This window comes from Mustela erminea, chromosome 12 (assembly GCF_009829155.1).
Source record: "Mustela erminea isolate mMusErm1 chromosome 12, mMusErm1.Pri, whole genome shotgun sequence".
Classification (NCBI taxonomy): Eukaryota; Metazoa; Chordata; class Mammalia; order Carnivora; family Mustelidae; genus Mustela; species Mustela erminea.
In genome coordinates this window covers 6,372,591-6,397,826 of record NC_045625.1, presented here as the reverse complement: position 1 = coordinate 6,397,826, position 25,236 = coordinate 6,372,591, and the positions used below count along the sequence as shown (strand labels likewise).

Here is a 25,236-nt window from a genome sequence, read left to right as displayed (position 1 = left end):
GCCCCAGGTCACCGGGGGATCTTGTCCGAATGCAGATTCGGATGCAGCTGGCCTGGGCCGGGGCTCCCTGGTGAGACAGCTGCTGGGGCCCCCTCTGGCCCGAGGAGGTGGACAGGCCACCAGTGTCCGGAAGGGCTGGCTCCAGAAAGGCCTGAGAGCCCCCAGAACGTCCAGGCCAGGAAAGACGAAGCAACATGAGGGTAAAATTATGTTTTCAACCAAAGAAAAGCCCTCTGGCTCCTAGCGTGGAGAAAGATCTCTGTTCCCACCCCCACACAGCCCCAGGGGCCCGAAAGAATGCCGTGTTCTCCGCACAGCTTCCCTCGCTGAAGGGGGGGAGTTCACTCTTAAAAAGTTGCCTGTAAAATGAATTTTTTCTATATCAAATGCTATTTTTCAGCAGTTCGTGTTTTAGGTAGGTAGCATCCCACTGAGAAATCTCCAGCTCTGAGGCTCTGGCATCGAGGTCTTGGGCCTCGCCCACTGGAGGGGTGGGGAGTGTGCAGCGGGGCCCACGTGCTGGGGGGCTACGGAACTCAGGAGGGCCGAAGCTGCAGAGTTTGGGAACCAAAATTGGAGTCCTATATGGTCCCCTAATGGTCTGAGGTCCATGGCCAGACACTGGCCTGGCTCTGCTGACCAGTACCCCCCACGTGTTAGACTGACAGGACCGACGGGCCCCAGGCCAAACCAGCCCCTCAACCGGAAAAGGGGCCCAGACAAGCTTGTCTGTCATGGCGGGCTGGCCACCGTGTCTTTGTGTAGAATACCAAAGGCTGGGTTCTGAATGTCAGGCTGGGGGTGTTTTTGTTTTTACCCAGGGCACAATCCTTTAATATACTCAAGGAACTTGCTGTCTTAACAACCTGGCTCTATTTCCCAAAAAGTGCTTTGAAGCTCTGAGGCCAGAATTCCACAAAGACTCCTGAGAAAGGCAAGGTTAGGAGAAGCCTGGGCCTCCTTGCCCAGAGGGGTCTGCTGGGATACGCCAAGGATCCCTGGGAATCTCGAGTAAGAGACTCAAGTCACAGTCTGTCCACATTGGACAGAAGGTACTTTTCTGGAACCTAGTCTGGGCTCAGTACCCCCACGGAACACACTTTGGGAACCAAGTCTGTGAAAGCCCCTCATAACCAGAGTCTCCCCGTTCCTGTGTTCATCACCTATCTCTGCCTAACAAATCACCCCAAACTAAGTGGCTGAAGACCATAAGCATTTATTCTCAAAATTCCTGTGAGTAAGGAACTGAGAAGTGAGTGAGCCAGATGATTTTGTCTCATGGTCGCTGTTGAGGTTGCCGCCAAGGTGTCTGTGGGGGCCTGCGTCATCTGACGGCTTGACCGGGGCTGGACAAAGGGCTCCCAAGATGGCGCCCTCACGGGGCTGGCAAGGTGGAGAGCTCAGGTCCTTGTCACACTTCCTTCCTTGTAGGGTTGCTTGAGTAAACTTGGGATGGACAAATGGATGGTAAATAGATGAGATAAAATATTGGCTTCATGTACATGAACAAGACACGGAATCAGGGGGAACTAGGGGAGTCTTGGGTTTACTGGAGTCTCACTGCTGTGAGAATTGGTCCCATGTCCAGGCCGGGAGGCAGGGAGGCGGGGTGGAGATGCCTGCATCCCAGGCCTGCCTGTTTGCTATTAGCTGTGCAAGTACCTTCATGGTCTTCAGTTTCCCCTCTGCAAAATGGGGTGATGCTGGTGAACCCCCTCATGTTGTGTTGATTCCAAGAGACGACCCCTGGACCAGCATGAAGGCCCTGGAATACTTTACCCCGACAAAGCCGGCGGCACCCCAGGTTCTAAGAACCTTTACAGAAGCATCACTGCCTGGAAGGAGCCTTGCTCTGTGACCAAGAGCGGGCCGGAGCCCCAAAACAGACATCCGCTGTTGTTTGAGTGACCCCAGAGGGTTGGAAGGAACACAGCCTCTCCTTCCGCTTGGGGCATGTGCGGGCACGGAGCCTGCCCAGCTCCTTCCTGTCCTGTTGGGGCCTGATTTTAACAGAGGGAGCGTCCTGGGTGTGTTTTCCTCCCCGGACGTCTCAACCCGCTGAGCAGGACTTGGGGAGCTCTGGCTGCACGTGCTGTCCCAGCAAAGAGACCAGACTCGGACTCTCAGGAGACGAAATGTGGGCACTGGTTCCTGATCCCTCAGCCGGGGCCTGGGCTGACAGAGGGGGTCGGAGTGGCAGGTGCCAATGGAAAGTCTTCAGCTCAGGCTGACGTGGGAGCCCTTTGGCTCCATTCCTTGGGGCTGGGTGACGCTGGGCAAGTGCCTCAGCCTCTCTGAGCTTTACTTTCTCCATCCCTAAAGTCCAGGGATGGACTCCCCCGCCGGCCCTTGGTCCAGTCTGAAGAACCTGGGGCCGGCCAGGAAGACACAGAGTGCACATGGCACGTGCATGGGGTAAGTTCAAGGACTCCCCGCTCCTGCCTCCACCTTCCTCTCCAATCAGGGCAACTCCATTTTCCTCTCCTTGGTATGTCAGCGTTCCAAAGAATACTGCATTAAGAAAGGAGAAGAAAAAGAAGAAAAGAAAACAGGTCCACAGTGAAAGCAATATGGGCTAGAAGTTTCCTAGTAGCTTGCTTTGTCCTCTGGCTCATTCCCTGTAGCTCTGTGGGAGCCAAGGGGCAGACTCCTCCGCAGATGATCTCTCAGCTCCTTTTAACTGCATTTATGGAGCTCCAGCTGTCTGCAGAGTCGCGTCCGGGGCGCGGAAAGGACCAACTACCATGGTGGTAGGAGGAGCCGCCTTGAGCCGGTGGGCTCTGGTTTTGGCCTGGGAACCGTACAGCTCCCGAGGGGCCATGCAGGCCCCGGGAGAATCCAGCGCCAGACGCGGCTGCCAGGCTGCCATATGAAATGTCTCCTGTTGGTGGCACTTTGGCGTGGCTCAGGTGTTCTGGTCTTAGAGTGTATTTAGTTTGTACTTGAAAACATGCTAGCTGGCTCTCTCTGTGAAGGTTCTGTTTTTCACTTGAGGGATTTGTAGGGCCTAGAGCTGGATTTGATTGTGTCATTCCCCAGGTAGAACCTATCCCTGGTTCCTCACCGCCCTCTGAGGACAGTCTGAGGCTGGGAGTGGCCCCAAGGCCTTCTGGAGTCTGGCATCGGCCAAACCTTCCCATCTGAGGTCTCTCTACCCCTTTACCGTCTCTCCTTCAGACACACAGACCACAACATGCCCACCTCTCCCTCCCTCCCTCTTCTCTCCAGAGCCTCATGCTTGCTGAATCCTCTGCCTAGAACACACCCTCTCCTTTTCTCAGGGCTCCCCAAATGTCACTTCCTCCAGGAAGCCCTCCGTGCCTCATTGAGCCACTTTAGTTCATGCCCAGGCTCACTCCGTACTTTTCCTTTGTAGCACTCATCATTGTAATGATCTAAAAAGCTCCTCTTTATTTGACAACCCCTCTCTCCCCCACACACACTAGAACCTAGGCTCCGTGAGAACCTCCCTGTCTGATTGCCCAGGTCCAGTGCTCCAAGGAGTGCTCTGGAAATGTCTGCTGAGTGAACCCTTGACTGGAGACAGCCTGTTGATTAAGGTTCATAACCTGGGGCCAGCCGTGGGGGGGGGGGGCAGGGGGTCACCTGACTGGCTCACAGGGAGCCTGGAGCGACACCCCCCCCCCCATACTCTGTCCCATCCTCCTGCCTCAAAGGCTCTGCGCCTGCAAGGACAGAAGGGGTTAAGTGTTTCTGGCGGCCTCGTGCTGTGTCTGCGGCAGTTCCCTCTTCCGGGGCTGCAGCAGCCGAGGTTGGTGAGGAATGTTTGCAATGCAGAGCTAGGAAGGAGGGCGGGCTGGTGGAAGTGGAGGCCTGTGGAGGCCGGCCGGGCCAGGCTCCCCAGTTGAGCAATCTCCGGGCCCCAGCCGGTTCCTGTAACTCCGGCCCCTCCCGCCTTTTCCCGCCTTGCCGGCTCCCCCCACCCGCCTGCCCGGCAGTGGGGGAGGCCAGTCCTCGGAGCAGGCAGAAGGAGGCGGGAGGGCCAGAGGCCCCCGTAGAGCTCGGAGGCCAGGGGCAAAAGGGAAGGGCTTCCAAGGAGACACAGAGAAGGCGTACAGTCAGCTCAGCCCTCTGGGCCCAGAGAGGGCAGGGCCTTTGCCCAAGGTCACACAGGGAGGCCCCACTGGACAGGATCACACCCTGGATTCAGCCTTTTTTGTTCCCATGGTACCAGACTGCAGCTCACAGAGCGTGGAGGTCACCGTCCCGCTCAGCTGGGATGCTTTCTCCGCTGAAGGCGAAGACCCCTTCCCAGCTCGCCCCCCAGCCCTGCCTTGGGTCTCCACTCAAGCCCTAGGGGCCCAGAGAAGAAGGTGGCTCTTACTGGGCAGGGCACTCCCCCCACCCCCATCACCTCCCTAGCATTGCCCACTGCTTAGCCTGTCCTGGGGACCCTGGTCATCTCCATTCCTCACCTCCAGGAGTGTGGAGTGAACGGATGGAGGGAAGGCAGACTTGAGCTGGTTCTCGAAAGCCCCCTTTCCTTCCTTATTCCCATCCCCTTCAAGGAAGGACCTTCCAGGCCCAGAAAGGAATTTCTTTCTCCTCCAGCACACACCTTCTCTGGGAGACGCAGCACTCCCCGGCACCCCAGAACAAGCTCTGTCCACTGACACTGTTTACAAAGGACATCTGGGGAGGCGGCCTCTCTGGTCGTTCAGACCAGATTTGAATCCTAGCTCCACCTCCTCCCAACTTCGAGGCCTCTTGCAGAGCCTCAGTTTTCTGCTGTGTAAAGTGGAATTAAGGGAGAGGGTCAGTGAAACGGGCAGCAGCAGGCTGTTTCCTCTAAGGCTCTGGGCCACTTGCCTTTCCTGGTCCCACAGACATTCAGTTCATTTGGGACCTGCTCAGGGTGTCCCCCCCCCCAACCCGCCAGCTGGGCCCTGGACTTTGCTCAAGCTGCCAGAGGATGGTTAATGGGCTCAGCAGCCCTGGATGCCACCGGGGCCACATCTGGTGGAAAGAGCCACGGAGGTGCTGGGACCCCATATGTCTGGAGGGCGGGGTGGGTGTTCCGTGTGAGTAGACATTCCTATGAGACTCAAACACCCCGTTTACAGGTAAGGAGGCTCAAGGGAGGAGTGACTCGCCAGGCCATGCAGACCTGGAGAAGGACTGTCACCTGGAAAACCACACCAGGAACACCAAGGACCCTCCTGTGCTCTGTTCTGCCATCGCTTAAGGATTCCTTCCTTCATGCCAGCCCATGGCTGACCTAATTTATCCCAACAACATGCCTAAGAAGGAGGTAGACAGAGCCTCATTTTTTCCCCAGGAAACAGAGAGGTTGATCCACTTGTCCAGGGTCACACAGCTTGGAAGAAGTAGAGCCTAACTTCGAATTCAGGCCCCCTGCCTCCAGAGACTGTGCTCGTGGCGGGTCTTCACACCTGGCTTGGGATCCGGGCTCTGCATAGAGGGCTGGGCCACCTAGGCTGAGTCACTTAAGCCCCAGAGTCACAGAGTGAGGGAAGAATCTGCAGCACCCACTGGGGGCGGGAGTCGCTGTGCTGAAGATCACTGCCAGCGGGGGAGGGGAGATCAGAGGGGCCAAGCCTCTTGCTCTAGGGCACACAGCCAGCCCAGCCAGGCCCCATGCCCAGGCTGATGGTGACTCCGCGTCCTCCCCTGCTCCCTGTCCTCGGCCCACGGAGGCCACGGCCGTCCAGGACCCCCGCAGCCGGCTGGGCTCCAGCGGACAGATGGACAGATGACGGCCGCCCCCTCCCACGGGCTGCAGGCTGCGTGGCTTCACCACCTCCTCCCGAGCAGGTTTCCTTTAAGAAACCAGAAGATTGATTTCCTGGCAGGCTCTGCGCCGAGGAGCCCGTCCAAATGGTTTGCATGTCTGCATTTTTTACTGCTCCGTTTAATATGTATGCAAATGCCGGCCGGCTGCGCCCGCCGCGGCCGCACAGTCACACGCGGCGCCCCATTAAAGCGGCCGTCCGGGCGCGCGCCTCCTTCCAGGCGACCGGCTCGGGCCCTGATAGATGGGGTGCGGGGACGGAGACAAATGACGGGCTTTGTAATTTCTTTTTCTCTTTTTCGGGGGGTGGGGGGGGAGCGGCTCAGACTGGAAACAGCAGAGAAGATTTAAATATATGCAAAATTGTTTGGGGGTTGGGGTGGGGGGTAGAAACCTGAACGCGGGAGAAAATTCAGCATTTCCTCCGTGGGAGTCGGGCTGGAGGCTGGAGGGGGAGCCGGAGCCCCCACAGTCACCTTCTGGCGGAGAGAGCGGCTTTGCTCCTGATAAGCAGGCGCAGTCCTACGGGAAGCGCTGTTTCAGCCGCAGTGAAAAGGAAAATGCTGCTTATTTTCAGCCTGGTTTTGCCAGGGGGCGGGGGCACTAGAGCGAGGTTTTCCCATCCCACTCCCAGCTCTTTTCTGGGGCTTCCAGGGCTTAGCACTTTACAGTTATGACGTTATTGAACTCTCGCACTAGCCCCCTGGGGTAGGTCGCACCCATTGTACAGATGGGGAAACTGAGGCTCTCTGGAGAGAAGCCCCTTGGGAAGGACTGCGGAGTGAATATGGTGGGGGTGGGAGAATTGGGACTCCCAGACCCATGTCCTTGACCTTCACAGCCCTTAGCCATCTCTTGTTCCTTGGAGTTTGCCCCCCACCCACGGAATCCGCCCCGCCCCCCCACTGCTAGCGGCAGGTAGCTCTCCACTCCCCCAGTCCCAACCCAGACCCCTCCTACCAGCCCCCACCTGCCTGGAATCCCAAGATCACCCCCCATCGCCCCGGCCTGAGCCTGAGAACTGAGCCCCAGTTTTCCGAATATCTTTTAAGCCTAAAATTCGAGGTGTGAGTTTCTAAAGAATCTTTCCTAATTTCTCAGGATTTCAGGTGATGTGGCAGCTGGGGGGCGGCCCTGGAGGATCACGGGAACACGGAATGGTCCGCAGAGGAGGCTGCAGCCTCAGGAGAGGCCATTCCAGAGCCGAGGGCGGACAGACTGACAGTTTTACATTTGTGCATGTGCGCACCTGTGTGTGCATGTGCACGCACATGTCAGTGCCAGTGCCTTGTGTCGGGATGTCATTATGAGCATGTCGGGGTGTTCCTCGGCATGCTAGCGTGTGCTAGTGCGAGGGTAGGACTGTGTGTGTTGGTGCACATGTGTGTCAGTGTGCATGTGTGTGTCGGTGTGCATGTGGGTGTCGGGGTGCATGTGTGTGTCCATGTGACAGCAGCTGAGAGCTCTTGTCTTCGGGCGACAAGCAGCTGGGGTGCGAATTTCCCTGAGGGTTTCCATCTCCCTGTGGTTTTGGCCTCCCTTCTCAGGAAATGCAGCCCGTTGCCTCCTCTCCATCCCCACCTGAACCTGCTTCCCCTTTCCAGAGAAAGCCTCTGTGGCCCCAGCTGCAGAATGGACGCAGTGGGGGGGGGTGACGGTTGGGGGAGGAGGTGGGGGGTGGCGGGGTTGGGGAGGATGCAGCGGCCGGGCAGCAAAGAGGAGTAAGGATCCAGAAAGGGGGAGGCACCCCGGAGCTCTGCCTGGCTGAGGACTTTGATCACGGTGGGGGGCGGGGGGAGGTGGGCAGATTCCACTGCCTGATGGGCAATCCTGTGCCTGGGATTCCTGGTCAGGAAACAGGGTGCAGGCTCCCTAGAGGAGCCCTCTGCGGGTCTGCACCTGGGCCTACGCATGCGCGAGCATGTGTGAGCTTGTGAATATGACAGTCCAGGTGTTCCTGCCCTCCTCCCTCTCCTACCCCACACCCCCAGGCCACGCTCCTTCCTCCCGGCCTCCCTGTGGGGGGGTGGGGGGGCTCATTCACCCCCAGGCCTCAACATGGAGCCCAACCAGGCAGTGACCCCCATCCTCCCTCAACTCACACGCCGCCCTTCTTCCAGGTCTCCCCAGGGTGGGTGTCACTTTCCTGAGCTGGCCCCCACCGCCATCAGCACTGTCCTGCCCACGGGGATTGTTCCTTGGAACTATGTGGCATCTCAGAATCAAGCAAGTTCTTTCATTAGGAGCATTTTGAATGGACATGCACACTGCCCGTGTCCAAATGCCTCATCCCCTGGGGGCCTCCCGAAGCATCCTGTAAAAGCCAGTCCTGCTGCCCCTAGGCCTGAGGAGACCCAGAGAAGCAAGGGAAGTGAGCCCCGGCCTCCCCTAGAAGTCATTCCGGTGTGTGTGCCCTGACTTGTCGCTTGAGGAGGTTGAGGTCCTTCTCCTGCCAGAGGAGGGCAGGACCTGGGTCTTCATAGGGCTTTTCCCAGAGCGCCAGGCTCCTGGTAGTGGATGCACAATGGACAAGTGTAAGGAGGGATTAGTCAGTGCACTCGAGCATTCTGGTGACTTGAGGCTTCCTGCCCTGCGACCCCCTTGGGGTTTGTGATCTCACTCCCCAGCTGGTTGGGGGCTGCTGCATGCGGACCCGCTGAGTCAGGCCCTCACCCTGGGCAAGGGGCCACCGAAGCACTCGCTGCTCTCGCTGACGGGGCTGAAAATGCATCTGCATCTCCCCGTGCGACCCACCATTACTCATGGTTGGCGTTTGTCCCCAAGCAAGGGGTGACCCGCGGAGCAGCCCCAAGCCTTTCCTGTGCTTTGAGGAAGGGGCGGCCGCAGGCTGGACCGGGAGGAGGCACCGCGGGAACTGTGAGCAGCTGCTCCGTGTGCAGCCACCAGATTTTTCTGAGCTGAGAAATTAGGACACAGGATGTAGCTGAGGGTTTTCGCAGATTTGTCTCATCCGAGGTATGAAAGTTAAAGCTTATTGAGCTATGTAGGGAATGGATTGTCTTTGTTGAAAAGAATCCTAGTTTCCAAAATCAGGGAGATTCTGGAAATTAATAATTCCATTTGACTGATATTTGGCGGGGGGGTGGTGTGGGGGGAACCTGGGTCAACCCTGTCACTGGTGCGACACTGTAGCAAGGAGCAAAACAGGCATGATCCTGGCCTCGTGGAACTCATGTGGGCTGGCTGACATTCCTCAAGTAACTACGCAAGTCAGCACCGTGAGCACATCCGGGAAGTGCTACGGGGTGGGGGGTGGGGCAAGGGTTCCCAAGTGGATGGGGGTGGGGTGTCCAGGAAGACATCTCTGAAGAAGTGATGTTTGAGGTGAGACAGGGCCTTTTAGTGTTAATTGTTGTTGAAGGGATGGGAGTGGAGTGGCGTGGGGGGAGCACCTTTCAGGCAGGAAGAAGAGCACACGCAAAGGGCCTGTGGCAGAAAGGAGAGCTGGGTGTCTGATGGACAGGAGGGCAGCCCGGGTGACTGGAATGTGATACGTGAGGGGAAGAGGACGTTGGAGATGGTGACAGGGACCAGTGCAGGCAGAGCCCTCCAGTCCATGAGCGTGGTGGACTTTCTCCTCCTGGCAATAGGGAGCCCTGAAATGTTTGACACAGCCATGACCTGACCATTCGTGTGGATGTTGTGATAAGGAGGATGATGCTGGTGATTCTAGAAAGTCCTTGCTGAGTGCTTACTGTGTGCCAAGCAGCATTTCAGCCTTTTTCCAGAGGAGAAAGTGAGGGCTGCAGGGGAAGGGGGAACGGATTTATCCAAGGTCACGCAGCTGGTGAATGAACCCAGCGATGAACCCAGACTGAAGTCCGTCTGGCTCCAAAGACCACGCTCTTGTCCCGCACCCAAAGGTGCCCGTGGGTGGATAGGAAAGGCCAAGAGACATGCGGACGACACCCGCCCCTTCTTGCCCCATACCTCGCTGGGGTGTCGCCTCCACTCTGCTCTGTGTGCGGGGGGGGGGGGGGGGGGGGGGGGCGGGGCGGGGCGGGGGGAGACTCCGTGTCACAGTGACAGCCAGCGCTGGAAAGATCCAGCTCAGTTTCTGGGGCAGGGAGGTGGGGGGTAGGAGAGGTTGCAACATTAGAGGCAGAGTTCTGGAGATGGCGGGACCTCAGGGGAGTAGGACCTCTGCCCTCGCCTGTTCATTGGGGTGCTGGGCACGCTGGGAGCAGAGGCTCACTCACCCGTCTGGGAGCTGAGGACTAGGACATGTGGCCGCAGTATCCCCAGGAATGGGGCAGCACCCCAGTCCCCGGCTTCTTCCTCCTGTGGAAGTGGGTCCAGACGATCTCGTACTGCTATAGGCTCACCAGTGGCATTTCAAAAATTCCTTTTTTTTTTTTTTTTTTTTTTGCATTAAAAAGATACTTATACCCCCAGGGATTGTCAGAGAAATGAAAAGCAAAAGCCCACGAGGTACTACTTCAGAGAAACTCACCAGGGTTGGTGAGGATGTGGAGAAACTGGAACCTCGCAGTGCGAAGGTGGGGACGGAACCGTGGAGGACTGCGTGGCGTTTCTTCGAGAAATTAAAAATAGAATTCGCATGTGATCCAGCAATCCCACTTCTGGGCATAGACCCAAAAGAATGGAAAGCAGGGGCTCAAGCACATATATGCCCACCCGTGTTCACAGCAGCGTCACGCACCAGAGCCCAAAGGTAAAAATGAGGCGAGAGTCCATCGGCGGTGGTTGAACAAACTGTGGTCGGCTTGTGTAAGGGAATATCATTCAGCCTTAAAAAGGAAGGCGGTTCTGTGCACCTGCTTCAGGGCGGATGAACCAGGAGGGTGGACTGCTAAGTGAACTAAGCCAGACCCCAAAGGACAAATACCGCATGATTCCACGTGTGTGGGGCCCCCGGAAGGGGCAAACGCAGAGGGTCAGGGAGTAGAACGGTGGGTGCCAATGCCTGGGGGGAGGGGGAGTGGGGAGCCGATGTCTCATGGCGACAGAGTTCAGCAACACACTGAAGGTTCTGGAGATGGGCGAGGTGACAGGGGCACAAGATGGTGAATGTACTTACGGCTCTTGACCAGCACGCTTAAAAGATGACAAATTTAAGAAAGAAAATCCTGGGGTGCCTGGGTGGCTCAGTCGGTTAAGCATCTGACTCTTGGTTTTGACTCAGGTTGGGATGTCAGGGTCCTGGGATCGAGTTATGCGTCTGGCTCTGAACTCAGCATGGAGTCTGCTTAAGATCTCTCCCTCCCTCTCCGTCTGTCTCTCCTGCTTGTGCTGTCTCTCTCCTCTCTCTCAAATAAATGGAGAAAATCTTTCAAAAGAATCCCTGTGCTAAGTTCTTTCAAGTTGTCACTGATGGTCTTTCTTTTAGTTGCATTTATAAGAAAAAAATTAAAATACCAGATGGGGGTTGTCACTGGAGCGGTTAGGAGTCACACATGCTGGTGTTCCCGGGCGAGTGACTTCAACTCTCTGAGCGTCTTGCTTCCTCATGGGGTCATGGGGTTAATGGTGTTGCCAGCCTCTTGGGGCCACTAAGGATTCCATGATTTTCCAAGATGTCCCCGAGAAGGTCCGCCCAGTGGCCGGTGTTCAGTGAGCGGCCCTTAGTGCTGGCAAATACTTCTCTGGCCTTTGGGGTTCAGGAATGTGAGCAGCATGGGTCCCTAGTCAGTGGAGATAAGACCCCCCTGCCCCATCCTGCATGCGGGGAAACTGAGGCCTGGAGGAGTCAAGGGACTTGTTGAAGGTCTATTGGCATCCCTTGAAGCAGAATGTGGTTTTCCAAATCCGTATCGGTTATCAAGTCTAGGTGATGCTGCGGTAAAAGATGAGCTCTGTATCTAAGTGTCTCAACACTACAAAAGTGTGTCTGGCCACCAGTGTGGTCTGCTGTGAGTCCAAAGTGTTCTCCCAGGCAATTGCCCTCCAGGCGAAAGCCAGGGCAATCAGGCTGCCTCTGTTTTGGGGATCCAGGCTGGGATTTATCTTGTAGGTCTCCCCGGATGGGTATCTGGGTGGTTTCTAAAAGTTCTGCTGTTATCAACAGTGATGCAGTGGATTTCCTGTGCCTCTTCCCTTGTCACCCGTGTGAGTGTTTCTGCGGTATAAATTCTAAAAATGGAATGGCTAGGTCAAAGGGCAGGTGCATCGAACAATCTGACAGTTCTCTGGCAGCCGGTGCTGCCTCCAGGGTCAGGAGGAGCTTTTAAGAATAGTGGCTAATGGAGCCCCGTGAGTTCCGGGGACCAGGCTGAGTTCTCCGTCCCTGGGGAGGAGTGGCCACAGACAGGCCACCGAGGAGGGGAACGGGAAGAGGGGATGCCCTTTCCATCTTGATTCTGTGATCCCCATTCTAATACTGGTGCTCTGCCATGCCCATTTCACAGATAGTGAACACTGAGTTCTAGACAGGTTGAGGCACTTGCCTGCAGCTGCCCAGGGAGCAGCATCTGAGCCACAGTCCCAGCCTGGGCTGCCTCCTCTCGGTTCCAAGATCCCAGCTCCAAGCTCAGAGACCTCCCGGATCCTTTCTTCACTGGCTCCTCTCGAAGACACTCCTATCCCCCAAGAGCTTTCCTTCGAGAAGTTTCTGAGGCTCACCTTCACTTCCTCAGGGCCTCACAGGTCTCCTTCTTCGGTACCTGGGCTGCAGACCCGCCCGTCTGTTCCTTTTCCCTTGTTTTCTTAGCCATTTCATCTCTTTGCAAGAGGGGATGGCTGTTTACAAGGTTTGGTCTTGTTGATTTTTAAATTCTCTAACTTCCAGGGGCGCCTGGGTGGCTCACTGGTTTAAGCCTCTGCCTTCAGCTCAGGTCATGATCTCAGGGTCCTGGGGTCGAGCCCCACATCGGGCTCTCTGCTCAGCGGGGAGCCTGCTTCCCCCTCTCTCTCTGCCTGCCTCTCTGCCTACTTGTGATCTCTCTCTATCAAATAAATAAATAAAAATCTTAAAAAAAAAATAAATTCTCTAACTTCCAAAGAGAGCTCCGACCCTCCACACCCCAGGAGCAAGGAATTGCGGTCCCTCATCTTCTAGACAGCAAGAGGCTGACACCCAGCCCAGTCTGTGTCTTTCCCTTGTGGAAAGGCAAGGTGCTTGCTCTCTTTGCTTTGTTGTTCTGTCTCCCACTCCAGGGTCCAGCTGGGGCCTGGGTGACCCTCCATGGCAGGGTCTCTCTGGCATGGGAAAAGGGTGGGTCACCCTAGGCTGTTTTGGTCAGACCGCCCTCTCCGGAGGACCTTCACAAGGGGATTCAGGGACGACAGCTCAGGACCAGGCCCGGCCTTACTACTCTGGGAGGAGCCCTGATTTGGGGCAGCATGTTGGTGGTGGCCTTGGAATCCAGGCCAAGACAGATGGGATGGGGAGAGAGGGTAAGGAAAACAGGTGCAGGGGGCCTGAGCGGCCACGCTCTGGGGCTTCTTGGAGGCAGAAGGGCTCTGACACTTCTGGGACAACATCCATCGGGGAGCAGCAAATGTGGCTGTCACCCGCAGTGGGGATGCAGGTGCCCCTGGCCGAGGGGTGGGTATGTGGAAGGCGTGGCAGTGCCCACTAGAGGGTTCTCTGGCCGGGAGCATGGTTGTCTCATTCATGCCTATGAGTCCTTCCTGGGGTCCAAAGAAATTCTTGGGGGCAGCTTGACAGTGACTATGAGCAGGACAAGGGTCAGAGCCAAGGGCACGCAGGGGTGACTCTGCTGCCTCTTCGGGGGGAGTACAGTCAGTGTCCCGGGCATGGGTTTGGGAATCAGACAGATCGAGTGACCTAGTTGAACCTGTACTTGGAGCTCCAAGTTCTGATCCACAGCAGGCACCAAAGTCCCCACTCAGGTGGGCCCACACTGGGGACTGAACACAGTGACTTTGTCCTACGTTCTGGGCCCTGCAAGTCCTCAGAAGGGCCTCCCGACATGGAAGCTAAGTTGTGGTTTTGTCTGCTCACCCCTCGGGTGGGGGTTGGGGGGTGCTGAGTTACATTAGTCGGGGAACCTCAGGAAACCACAATTCTCTGTCCCAAAGGGCTCTTCATTATTTACAACTGTGGATTTCAAACTGGTTTTTTTTTTTTTTTAACCCCCACTTTCCAGTCCCAACCTGTGCTTTATTCCTTCTCAAAATAAATCTCACCCAAGTGATCACTACTGAACCAAGCAGGGGTGGGGACTGAGAGCTCCCCGACTTGGCCCTCTTCGCCCACAGTCCCAATGCCCCTGAAGGTCTCTGAGTGGCTTGAAAACCCCTGCTGTAGGCCAGCAAGGGTGTCACTGGCCATAGAAGTAGAGTGGTCGGTAGACACCCAGAGGGGGTCATTTTCCCAAAGCATTTCTCACTGTGTTTCTGTGAAAAGACCACAGAAGGTGCAGAAGTCTTTGGATGAAAGACAGGTGTTTCTGAGGATCCTGTAAGGCCTGAGGTCACTGGGCTGGGACCGGCTGGGCAGCCCTGACTCCAAGGGCCCATCTCCCCTCCAGGCAGCACGGACAAGGCCTAGAATGTTCCTGTGGGAAGCGCGGGGAGCTGCGTGAGGACACCCCTTTGCCTTGCCAAAGCCAGACCCAGCCAGAACCCCCACCAGCCACTTCCAACTGCCTGACCTGCAGCAAGTGCCCTGTTCTGAGCCTCAGCTTCCGCATCTGTAAAATGGGGCCCTGGATGACGGGCGTGGGGGGATGGGAGGGCTGTGGGGCCCTGAGCGAGGCTCCTGGTAAGCAAAGGATCTTAGCACTTGGCTGTTAGCAATCGCAGGGGTCCCAAGTGAGGGCCTTTCCCCAGAGGGGGAAAGGGCTAAGGCTGGGCTAAGGCCAAACAGTAGGGTCAGAATTCAGACCCCAAAGTGCAGGCTCTGTGCCCAGAACGGGAGGGTTAGTTGAGTGGACGTGACCTTCTACCTACAGGGTCTCGTGGGGAGAAAGGATGCCGACCCCCCTAGATGCTTGCTGGAGACTTCTGGGCTGGCCACAGTGACAGGGGAGCTCCTGGGTGCTGACCACTCCCTGCCCGGAGAGAAGTTCCTGCTTCCCCTCCTGCTGTACTTTTTTCTGGACAACCAGGAGACTACGTGGGATGGAGGCAGGGGTAGCAGGCATGGGTGAGCTGGATCAGGGAACGTTGAGACCCTGACCTAGGCTCAGTGTGGAGCAGTCGCTATGGGGAGGCCCTGCCTCCTTGGTCGATGGGAGGGAAGCCTCACTGGCCCAGTTTACGGATGAGAAGATTGAGGCCCGCTGCTCAAGGCCATAGACTGGATAGAGGCAGCCTCCCCCACACTGGGGCCCTGACTGCTCCCTGCCTCCCCACTTTGACTGATTTTTAGGAACGGGCATCATACCTATAGGAGGTGTTCCCCTTCCTCCTTTGTGCCTCCTAAGCTGTGGGGATCCATCAGAGGGGCATGGAAACCTTTCAGATTTGAGAGTGGTTTTAGCCCTAGAGAACAGGAACTGGCCCCATCTTACAGAGGGGGAAAGCGAGGCCCAGCCAGCTGAGGGATTGTGGCGGTCCCGAGGTAGCAGTGTGGTTTCTGGTTCCTGGGACCGCAGACCTCCTTAGCCCCGCTCCCACCTTCTCCCCCAACTCCGGTGTCCCTGGTCCTCTGGAGGAAGATTTCCGTGGTCCCGGTTGGGGGTGCCAGACTGCCAGTGACGAGTGTTTTTTTAATCCCAGCCCCGCTGACTTAGACGATTATTCTTACTTAAGGCAGGGACGGAACGCCAGAGCGTGGCAGCCGGTCACCTCCGGGCGGCGGCCCCTCTTCGCCTGCCTCCCGAGCCCAGCTCCAGCCGGAGCAGGAAAAGGGGGGGGGGGGGAGACGGGAAGCAGGGGGAGGAAAAGGGGGGTGGAGGGGGCAGCGGAGGAGGAGGAGAATGGAGAAGTTGGGGGGACCTGGGGAGGAAAGGAGGGGAGAGGAGAGGGAGCGGGGAGCGGGGAGCGGGGGAATTGGACTCGGAGTGGGGCGAGGAGGCAGTGGGGGGGCAGGAAGGGGCAGGAAGGAGGGGGAGGGGGAGAGGCGGTGGGGGAGGAAGAACACAGAAAGGAACACCCCCCTTGGCAGCTCCCCAAGCTGATAGGAGGAGGGAGGGAGATACACAGATGAATAATTTACTACAGAAATGCAAAAAGAATTTAGAAACTCTCAATTTATAAATATTTATTTTCACAAGCTCGCCCCCTCCCGACGCTCCCCCCTTGCTGGCCCTGGTCTTTTCTTTTGGGGGAGGCCTCCACCTCCCCCCATCTCTGCGCTGTCTCCGTCTCTCCCGTGATCGCCCTCGCTGTCTCTGCACGGGGCTGTGACCCTCTCTCCCAGGCTCGCCCTCTCGGCCTCTGCGACTTGGGGGGCTGGGGGCAGGGGTGTGCTTCCGAGGCTGCGTCTCTTTCCTCCACCTCCGTCCTCTGCTGCCCGAGTCTCCCCTGCCTGCGTGCGTCTCTAAGCCCTGTCTCTCTCCGTCTCTGCGTCTCCTGCTGTCTCTGCGTCAGCGGGGGTCCCTCCCGCTTCGGGAGCCCAGCCCCCGCCCGCCCTTGCCTGGGCAGGAGACCTCGTCGCGGGCGGGGGGGGGGGCACCCTTTGGAGGCTCCGAGGGGAGAGGTCGTTTCCCCGGCAACCGGCGGCCGATTGGCGTAGCTGCCACGGATTAAAGAGGAGGCTCCGGCGGGCGGGGGCGGGGAAAAGGTGGGGCCACGCCCCGGCCACGCCCCACCACGCCCCAAGGCCGGCTGCGGGGCGCGCCTGAGGTGGGATTTTGGAGACTCTTGGCGGGGCGCTGGGGGTTCCGCGGGAGGTAATCGGTCAATCAGTCAACCAGCTAATCAGTCGGTGGGGGCAGTCGGGCCCACAGAGCGGGAGCTAAGAGCTGGGGGTGTGGAGTGAGGTGGACCTGAGTTCTAATCGCCCTTGAGCCTCTTCCTAGCGGTGTGTCCCTGAGCGGAAAAAGTCCCTGCACGCCCGCCTGCCGTGCTCGCCCTCCGGGCCAGTCCCTTTCATTCACAGATGGAAAACCGAAGCCCCTGGAAGCCCCTGGAGGTCACAGAGGAAGCTGGGAAGGTCATGGCCATTTAACAAGCCCAACAGAATTCCCTTGCTTCGTTGGGCCTGCTTTCCGTGAGCCGGGACCTGGACTAGAGGTGACTCCGCCCGTGACAGCACAGGACTCAGCGCCAGACCCAGAAAGGGTCCTGGGTTTGGGTTGTATCACCTGCTCCCTTTATCTCCCCTCTCCTAGAGGTGTGGGGAAACTGAGTCCCGGAGAGGCCAGCTGGATGGCATGGTTGCCTAGACCCGAGAATTGGATGCCCGCCCCTCCCCTTAAGCTATTTCTGAGCCTGACGCAGAAGCTCCAGAGAGCCGGGGAGAGGGAAGCATGTTCGTTAATAATGGAGGAATCCTCAGGCAGCGTCCTCAGGGTCACCAGCTGGAAAGGGCTCTTGACACACACCCGAGCTCCCTGCAACTTAAAACCGAGCGTGTTATTTAATATGCGAACTCTGGTTTGTTGGCGGGAGCACAACCCTCTTACAGGCACCAACTCCACCAACAGAGCCTCCCTCCTGAAGTTGAACAGGAAGATGGTGAAGGGGCTGGTGGGACACTCCCCCCCAGGAAGGACAGGCGAGCCCCCACCAAGGTGGTTCTGGAAAATTGCAGCGGCCCCTTTAAGCCTCACTGCTCAGTTTGAAGCCCGCAGCTCTAATCTGGCTGTAGCAATCCTTCCAAATCAGGGTCCTGGGGTTGCTCCAGGGGCAGGGACAGGGGATAGGCATGGCCTGCAGAGCTCTCCCAGGGCTTGGGACAGCTGTAGGGCCTCCCTTCTCTGTCCCCAGCACCCCCACCCATGCAAATGCAACACCCCCCCACACCATTCTATACAACAAACACAGAAATTCATCCTGTCTCCCCCAACACTCCCATGGGGACCACATTGTGTGTCTGAGGCCTGCAGGCTCCCAACCCAACGCCTGGCCTGCCTTCACTGGCTGTTCTGCAGCAAGGATTTCTCCAGAACCTGTAGCCCTCTTCAAACGTTCTAGGCTCCTTGCCACATACCCTCAGAGCCCCAGGACTCCCCAAGTGTATTTAGAACATGGACCCACCTAGGAACTGTCCAGACCGAAGGGTGGAAGTGTGGTGGTGAGCAGCTGTCAGGTATTGAAGGAGGGGAGTGGGTCTAGATGCCACCGTGGCCCAGGGTTCTCCAGGCTTGAGCTCCTCCCTGGTGGAAGTGTCCTCACTCCCATTTTACAGATGGGGAAGGTGAGGCTGGGAGACACACACACCTGATTCCCTAGCTACCAAGAGGAATGGCTGAGCTTTGAGCCAAGTCTCTGGGGCCCAGGCTCCATGCACCTCGCCAGCCTCAGGTCTCCCGTGTATATAGTGGGTGGGCTCAGCAGCACCTGCCCGTGGGGCTGACCCTCGTGGCGCTGACCCTCGGTGCTGGTCACTTTTACACTTGCAGCCTGGGCCATTTCCCTAATGTTGGCTTGCGGTTTCTCCCAGGCCTTTTGGGGTAGTAGGACTCTTACATCTCTGACTGCATCTATAGGAGAGAAGAGAGAAAAGTGGGGAGGACCCTGGGTCAGGCTGTGCCCTCTCCAGTGATTGGGTCCCAAGGCCCCGCCAGAGAGCAGACTGTGGGGCAACTTGCATCCCAAGTGACTCCAAGGGCAGGGAGGGACTTTAGGGGAGTCAGAGAGGGACCCGTCCCTGAGACTCGGAGTTCCCCTTGTCAGACAAAGCACTGGGTCAGAGCGGAAGCCCGGGATCCAGTTCCAGAGTGAGCTGTGTGACCTCAGGCAAGGTCCTCTACCTCTCTGGGCCTCAGTCAAAATAAGGGGGCTGTGTTTCCTATTTTCTGAGGATCCTTCCAAGTAGAATAGTGGCGGAGAGGATTCTGAGTCTTTTCAGCTGCGGGCATGGGGGGGGGCACTCTGGCAGGAGTGAGAACCAGAGTGCAGTGACCCGCCCCCAGCACTAGGTGCTGTGGCTGTGGCCGGAGCAGTTTGGAGCAGCTAATAATGGCCACTCTCTGCTCTACCCCAGTCCCTGTTCAACTTGCGCAAAAACCTCACAAAGGTGTTAGCACTATTATCTGCATTTTGCATGTGAGAAACTGGGGACCCCAGAGGCAGGCACCCATCCAAGTTCGTCCAGCTGGCACGTGTGAGGCCAGGCAGATCCCAGCCTTGGGACGAAGTAACTGCCTTGATGGGGATTAGCAAAATCTTCAAAGTGGAAGCCTCTCAGGAGCCAAAGTCTAGAAGGATCTTCCCAAATGGAAGAGGAGGCTGCGGACACTCCAGGTGGAGGGCATATGTACCCTGAACAGGGGCGTGGTGAAGCTTGGGAGTGCCTGAATGCTATTAGGCCTGAAGGTTAGGCGTGGGGTGGGGGACGGTGAGGATGGAGTTGACACCTGCTGTCCACCCAGAGGGGTCCTGCAGGAGGTGAAGCTGCCAGGCCAGGTAAGGAATGGCTCCTGCATGGCTTCCTCCAGACCCTGCTGGCCTCATGGCCCAGCCAGAGAGAAGGGAGGCCCCACCTCTCCATGATGGGAGTGCAAAGAATTTGTGGCCGTGTTTAACCTGCCCCAGAAACTAACACGTACTTCACAGGAAAAGGAGTTCGTGGCTAAATATGTTGTAGGAAAGGCTGGATTAAACAAAGTCAAGTTCTATCCTGCGGGACTTCTCAGATCCTTCACATGCTGATGTGCATGACGGGCTCCAAGACAGGGAAGGAGCTGGTAGAAATTCCCAGCCAGTTCTGGTTTGATGGTCAAGGGGGTCACATCTTGGTGGGGGAGATGCTCGGCCTGGGAGGCCTGGGGCCTGCGGCTCCTTCTAAGCCCCTACTTTGGGCAAAATTGCTCCATAACTTTCAGATCCGGCCTCCGGAGTACCATGCGTGGATATGATGAGGTGAAGCTGGGTCTGTCTGTGGTCGCTGCTGTCATCCTGGGACACTTGCCAGCCCTGGTTGTCTCCCCTGGCACGCTGGGCCTGGTCGTACCCGCTCAGGTGACCACGGCCTTGGATCACCGCCTCTCCCCCTTCTCTTCTTCCTAACTGACCCTGAGAAAGGGGCTTCCTGCCTTAGGCCTCCTGGCACTCGCCTCTGTGGGCACCTAGTCGGGGGCAGGTGAAGGGGCCTTATTGCCTGACTGTGCGACCTTGCCCTAGTCTCCACCTCTGTTTCCAGCTCACTCATGTAGGGCAAGGAAGGCCTTTTTCACCAGTGGTGTGTGAGGACACTTCTCAAGAGGCCATTCTTTACTGGGGGTCTACTGGGGAGGCAGCCCTATACCCAGCAAGTTTCAGGCTCTGGCTCATGTCATTCATTCTCTCTGGGCCTCAGTGTCCTCATCTGTAAAATGGGGATGGTAATGGTGCGCACTGCATAAGGCTCAGGGGGAGGAGCTGGGTACCAGGCATGGACGAAGACATGCAGACCCAGCCGGAAGGTCTGGATCGCAAAGGCCTAGGTGAAGCCTGGTCCTGGCCACTTGCAGCGTGGACCTAATGGGTGGAGCACAGTTTTGGGGGAAGTCCGCAGGGTGCGGTGCCTGCATGACCTGCACAGGGTGGTCTGTCTGCAGTCCTCCCCAGGGAGCAGGGGAGTGCTGTTAGGGAGCTGCTTGAGTTCTGGTGTGTCCCCCTCCCCCACTCCGCTGGCTGCTTCTGCTCCCTCTCCTGGTCCAGGGCCAGCTGCCACCAATGCTCCAGGAGGCCAGGCAGAGGCAGAAAGGGGAGGGCTGCTTCCTGGGGAGCAGAAGTCACAGAATGCTGCCCTCTTCAGCCCTCCTTCACTGGCCTGGCCCAACGGCCCTAGGGCCAGTCTCTGAGCCTCTCAGATGGATCCCACCACCCTCCAGCTTGGCGATGGGATGCCAGACCTCAGTTTCCCCCTCTTTCTGACCCCAGTGATGCTCCTGCCTTGAGTGGCTGGCAGGAGGGTTGTATGAGATGCGGTTCCTGCCTCTGCTGAGGACAGCTCCAACCTGGTGTGTGCTGGCCCCCCTTCTGCCCCGGCAGGGATTCCAGCCAGAGACCCGTGGGTGAGATCTGCGGGGGAGGTGGGCAGGAGCTGCAGCAACAGGGTCCAGGTTCTCCAGGCAGCTGAAGCTGGGCTATGGGATACCCTGGAGAGAGAGGGGGGCGCCTGGGTGGGTATACTATACCAGCTCCTCTGTGCTGCCCCCAGATGGTGAGTCCCCACTCTTCACTGTCTGTCCTGGAAGCACCCAACCGCCCCATCTGCTCTCCCTTTATTACCCCACCCTGTGCTTGCTGCTTCAGCCTCTTCTGTGGCCCCGGGCCCGCAGGTCCCAGGTCCTGACCAGGGACTGGGCTTGCCAGCAAACTATGGCTCAATCCTCCCCCTCCCACCCACACCCCACTCCCTTCGCCCCCTCGGTTCTCCTGCAGCGGAGCAAGGCACCCAGAAGACCCGCTTTGAAGCCATGCGGTCCTGGGAGCCCACCCCGGCTGGGCCTCCCTGTGGGGCTGAGCCTCAGTTCTCCCATCTGCAGAATGGGGACAATGACAGCAGCGCCATCCCAGGGCTGTATAAGGATTAAGTGAGGCATGATTTCTCATCCTTGGATGGCAGAGGGGTTCACGGAGTGCCATTAGCATCACTGTTGCCGCTGCTGCGTGTCCCCCAGCCTGGCCTGTTGTGATCACCCCGAGCCTGCCTGCGGCTGGCTGGCTCCGTCTCCTCACTGCAGCCCTCTGCCCTGGCCGCTCACAGCTTGAGTGACTTCACTGTCACGAGGAGTAGTCGCTGGCTCCCCATTGCCTCTCCTGGAACATAAAAATTCCAGCTCGTTTTCAAGAGTTCTTCGGCCCCAGTTTGACTGGATTTTCTGGTGAGGCTGCCCCATGCGTGCCCAGAAAGGCCTTTGAGGAAGTTTCCTTCCAGCTGGTCCCTCACTCCCTCCCCGCTGCGTGTCCCCCACGGAGGTGGGGGTGCAGCTCACTCACCTCCCCGGGCCACTAGTTCCCTCGGCTACAAAGCAGGGCTCGTTAATACCAGCCCCTGTGGTGACGGTCCCCTCCCAAGGGTGGTGGGGGACAGGGGGACACTGAGTGCATAGGCGCGTGCTGAGGGCTTGAGGAGGGACCGCCCGAGCGTCGCGGCCTGCTTGGTCTAGCCCACGGCCCTGCGCGCAGACTCTGGAGCGAGGCCAGAATCCTCGTCTTCTCAGGATTCCCGCCGTTCCAGGCTGAATATTACCCTGATTGTGTTGTAGGGAAGGGAACAGAACATTTGTTCTTTTTGGAAAAAAAAAACAAAAAAAACAAAAAAAACCCCACATTTTTCTCCATTTACAAAAGTAATACATGTTAATTGTGGATAATTTTGAAATTAAGATAAACCAAAGAGAAAATTTTAAATTATCTATAATTCATCACCCATCTAGAAGCACTTTGAGCACTAGAGCGTCTAGCCTCCAGACTCGGTAATGAATGTGGAGCGCGGGCTCTGCTTTGAGCCCAGCAAGGGGATCACAGAACACACTCTGATTTGCAACCTGGTTCTTCTGTCTAACAGCAGGACCCAAACATCTGCACCACTCAGAGCCTCTGCCCCGTTGGTGCACAGAGGGTGCTCCGGGACCAGCGACTGTTAGAACCGCAGGGTTTCAGCCCCAATCCCCAGAACATACATTTCCCCAGCATCCCCTGGGGGTTCCTCTGCACAGTACAGTTTGGGGAACAGTCCCAACCCCCCTTTCCAAAAGCAGCCCCCATGCCCCACTGTGTAGCTATGTTCACACTTCCTAAGCTGGTCCTCTGTTACTGAACACGGAGGTGGTTTCCAGGTTGTGATGTTGTAAATAACACCACAGCACATAGCATCATGAATAGCGAAAGCCCTGGGCACGTCATGGGTATTTTCCTGGTGCGAATATTAAGGAGCTTCCCTGAACTCTGCTTCCCTGCACATTCGCTCCGTTTCTCCCTCCCGGAACATTCTGCGGAGGGGGGGGGGGGGGGAGTAGGGGCCATCTACATCCTTGTTCTGCAGATGAGTTAGTGGAGACTTGGGGCAAGGTCGACCACACTGTCCCCTGGTGCCACAAACAGTGGCCAAGCCAGGACCCCCACACCCATCCCACTGGCCTTTGCTAGAGGTGAGCTTTCTTGTCCAGAACGTAGGCTCCGCGGTGTGTGCAGGGTGGGTGGGTCTCATGCCCGCCCCGGGCTGGGGGCACAGCAGCTTCCAGCCCGCCCCGTCACTGCCTGATGGGACCAGTTTGCCCTGGTGACAGATGAGGCGTGACAGTGCCACGCTTGGCTGGGCTGGATGGGGCAGCCTCACTCTGCTGTGGGAACTGGCGGGGGGCGGGGGGGGGGATGGTGGGCGGGGCTTCAAGGAGGGGGATAGGGCTTCCAGGTTCTGGAGGGGAGTGGGGCTCCAACTCAGAAGAGAGGAGAGGCTGAGAAGGACCACAGCAGGGGACCTTCCGCTTCCCGGGGGGGTGCCCGTGGCAGGAAACTCAGCCTTGGGAGCATGAATCCTTTTGGGGGAAACCCTTGGCGGGGAACAGAATGCGGTGATGGCAGCAGATTCTATTAAAAGCAATTCTCATTACTGTACCATTAATTATTAATAGGATCGGGCAAATAAAGGATGGGAAAACCCAGCTGGGCCTGACTCAAATCTTGCCTCTGAAGCAAATGGCTTTTGGTTCACGTCCAGGAGACCCAGCCATGAACGCGCCTGTTGGAAAAGTAATGACAACCCTGAGGCTTCGACAGTGGCACGGGCACCACTTCTATCGGCTCAAAAAAGATAAAGAAGAGGAAGCGAGCTGCAGAAGGGAACCCAGAGGAGGCGCACATCGACCCCCGCCCCCGCCCAGTACCACCTGGACCTTGGGGCTGTTCAGCCTCTCAGAAGAGCCAGGTGTCTCTCCATGTAGCAGCAGAAATGACAGTGAGAACAAGGCCAGGAGGGGGTGCCAGGTTTGGACTGAAGAGACCCCCCCAAATGGAGATCTCAGCCCTCTTTCCTGCACCTTCGTGTCTCCAATCTTCGCCAAACTCCTATCTACTCTTCAAAGCCCAGCTCGGACTAGGCTGCCTCTCCTCTCCTCTCCTCTGCCTCTCCTCCAGGCAGCCCTGCTCCTGTCTAGCTGTGCTAACTACCAAGGATATGGACGCTGAACCTGTCCTCTTGGGGTGCCAGTCTGGCAGGGGTCTAGTGAGGTCCTTAATCAAATAACCATCACAGAGCATCATTAACAAATGGACACTGTGCTCTAAAGCAGGAAGATGGAAGCCATGCACCGCAGGGTGAGAACCCGGTGATTCTCTCTTCCTCTCCCCTAGAACCACTCGGTGCCTGGGGCAAATTAGGTGCTCAATAAATGTGTTTGATTTCACAGACAGCTGATCCGGGGGCACAGGAACGAGGTCTCTGAGTTGGAAGGGCTGCTGGGGAGGTCAGCTTTGCTGAGCAGAGGGAGGAAGGGGTGAGGGCCCGGGCCTTTCCCCGACTCCTGTGTCTTTGTAGAAACTCCTCGGGGTTATTGGCTGATTTATCCCGACATCTACCATGAAGCCAAGCAGCGAAGGCACTTTTTTTGGAATAAATAAATGTAGATGAATGAATGAGTCTGGGCTTAAAACACACACACACATGCACGCACACACAAAATCTGTGGCCTTCCATATAAAATGGCATCTAACGAGAAACCCTGATACAGCTGTTCTTATTTTTCCATTAAATTCTCATGAAGGCAGAGAGAAAGACAGAACCGCACTCAGTGCGGGGGATAAGCTGCCAGCTCTGTGCCAGCCTCCGGGAGGGGCCGCGCTGATGATCATGGCGGGGACAGCGCCGCAGAGAGACCTCGGGTCACAGAGACCAGGGACAAAGGAGCGAAGGTGCCCAGACCCTGCTCCATCATTTGTCCCCCCACTCAGAGACCTGGAATCTGGGCTAGTCTGAAAACCGGACAGTTGTCCTTCTCCCACAGATGCTACTGGAGTAATGTCTCCTGGTTGTTCAAAGAAGGTGGGTGGGGCAGACGGCTCTCATGGTGCATCACATTCTGGGGAGCAAACTTGAATGTGGGGGGCAGGGGGAGCAGCAGGACTCCCCCGCCCAGTAGCAGAGCATGCTGAGACTTCTGCTTGTTTCACCTGTTCAGAATATTCAAGAACCAGAGAGCAGGGAAGGAGCAGATAGATACCACGTTCACTCAGCAGAGCTGCCATTGGCAGGAGACCTGCAGGGACTGGGGAAATGGATTGAGCAAAGCCCACTTGATTCTGTTGCCCGGACCAAATTCTACTTGCGGGACAACCCAGAAGAAAAAGCACCACCCATGAAAGATGGTGGACGAAACACGTGCAGAACACAGAGAAGGAATAGTCGCTCTGAAACACGGAAGATCGGGCAGAGCCTTCCCGAAGGAACCATAAGGAAATGTCGGGAGACAAGGTGGCAA

General features: G+C 57.3%; 1 long non-coding RNA gene across 3 annotated transcripts; it reads left to right on the top strand.

The window, feature by feature from the left end:
• Positions 1-5,868: 5,868 nt before the first annotated feature.
• On the top strand, positions 5,869-23,459 carry LOC116570780. 3 transcript variants are annotated; one of them, XR_004277556.1, is made up of 4 exons: positions 5,869-6,052; positions 6,875-7,008; positions 10,190-10,469; positions 23,395-23,459. It is a non-coding gene; the product is annotated as an uncharacterized LOC116570780 (long non-coding RNA). The 3 variants fall into 3 exon arrangements; XR_004277555.1 differs by lacking the exon at positions 23,395-23,459 and adding an exon at positions 10,941-10,974; XR_004277554.1 differs by lacking the exon at positions 23,395-23,459 and having other exon boundaries at positions 10,190-10,931.
• The last annotated feature ends 1,777 nt before the right edge of the window (positions 23,460-25,236 follow it).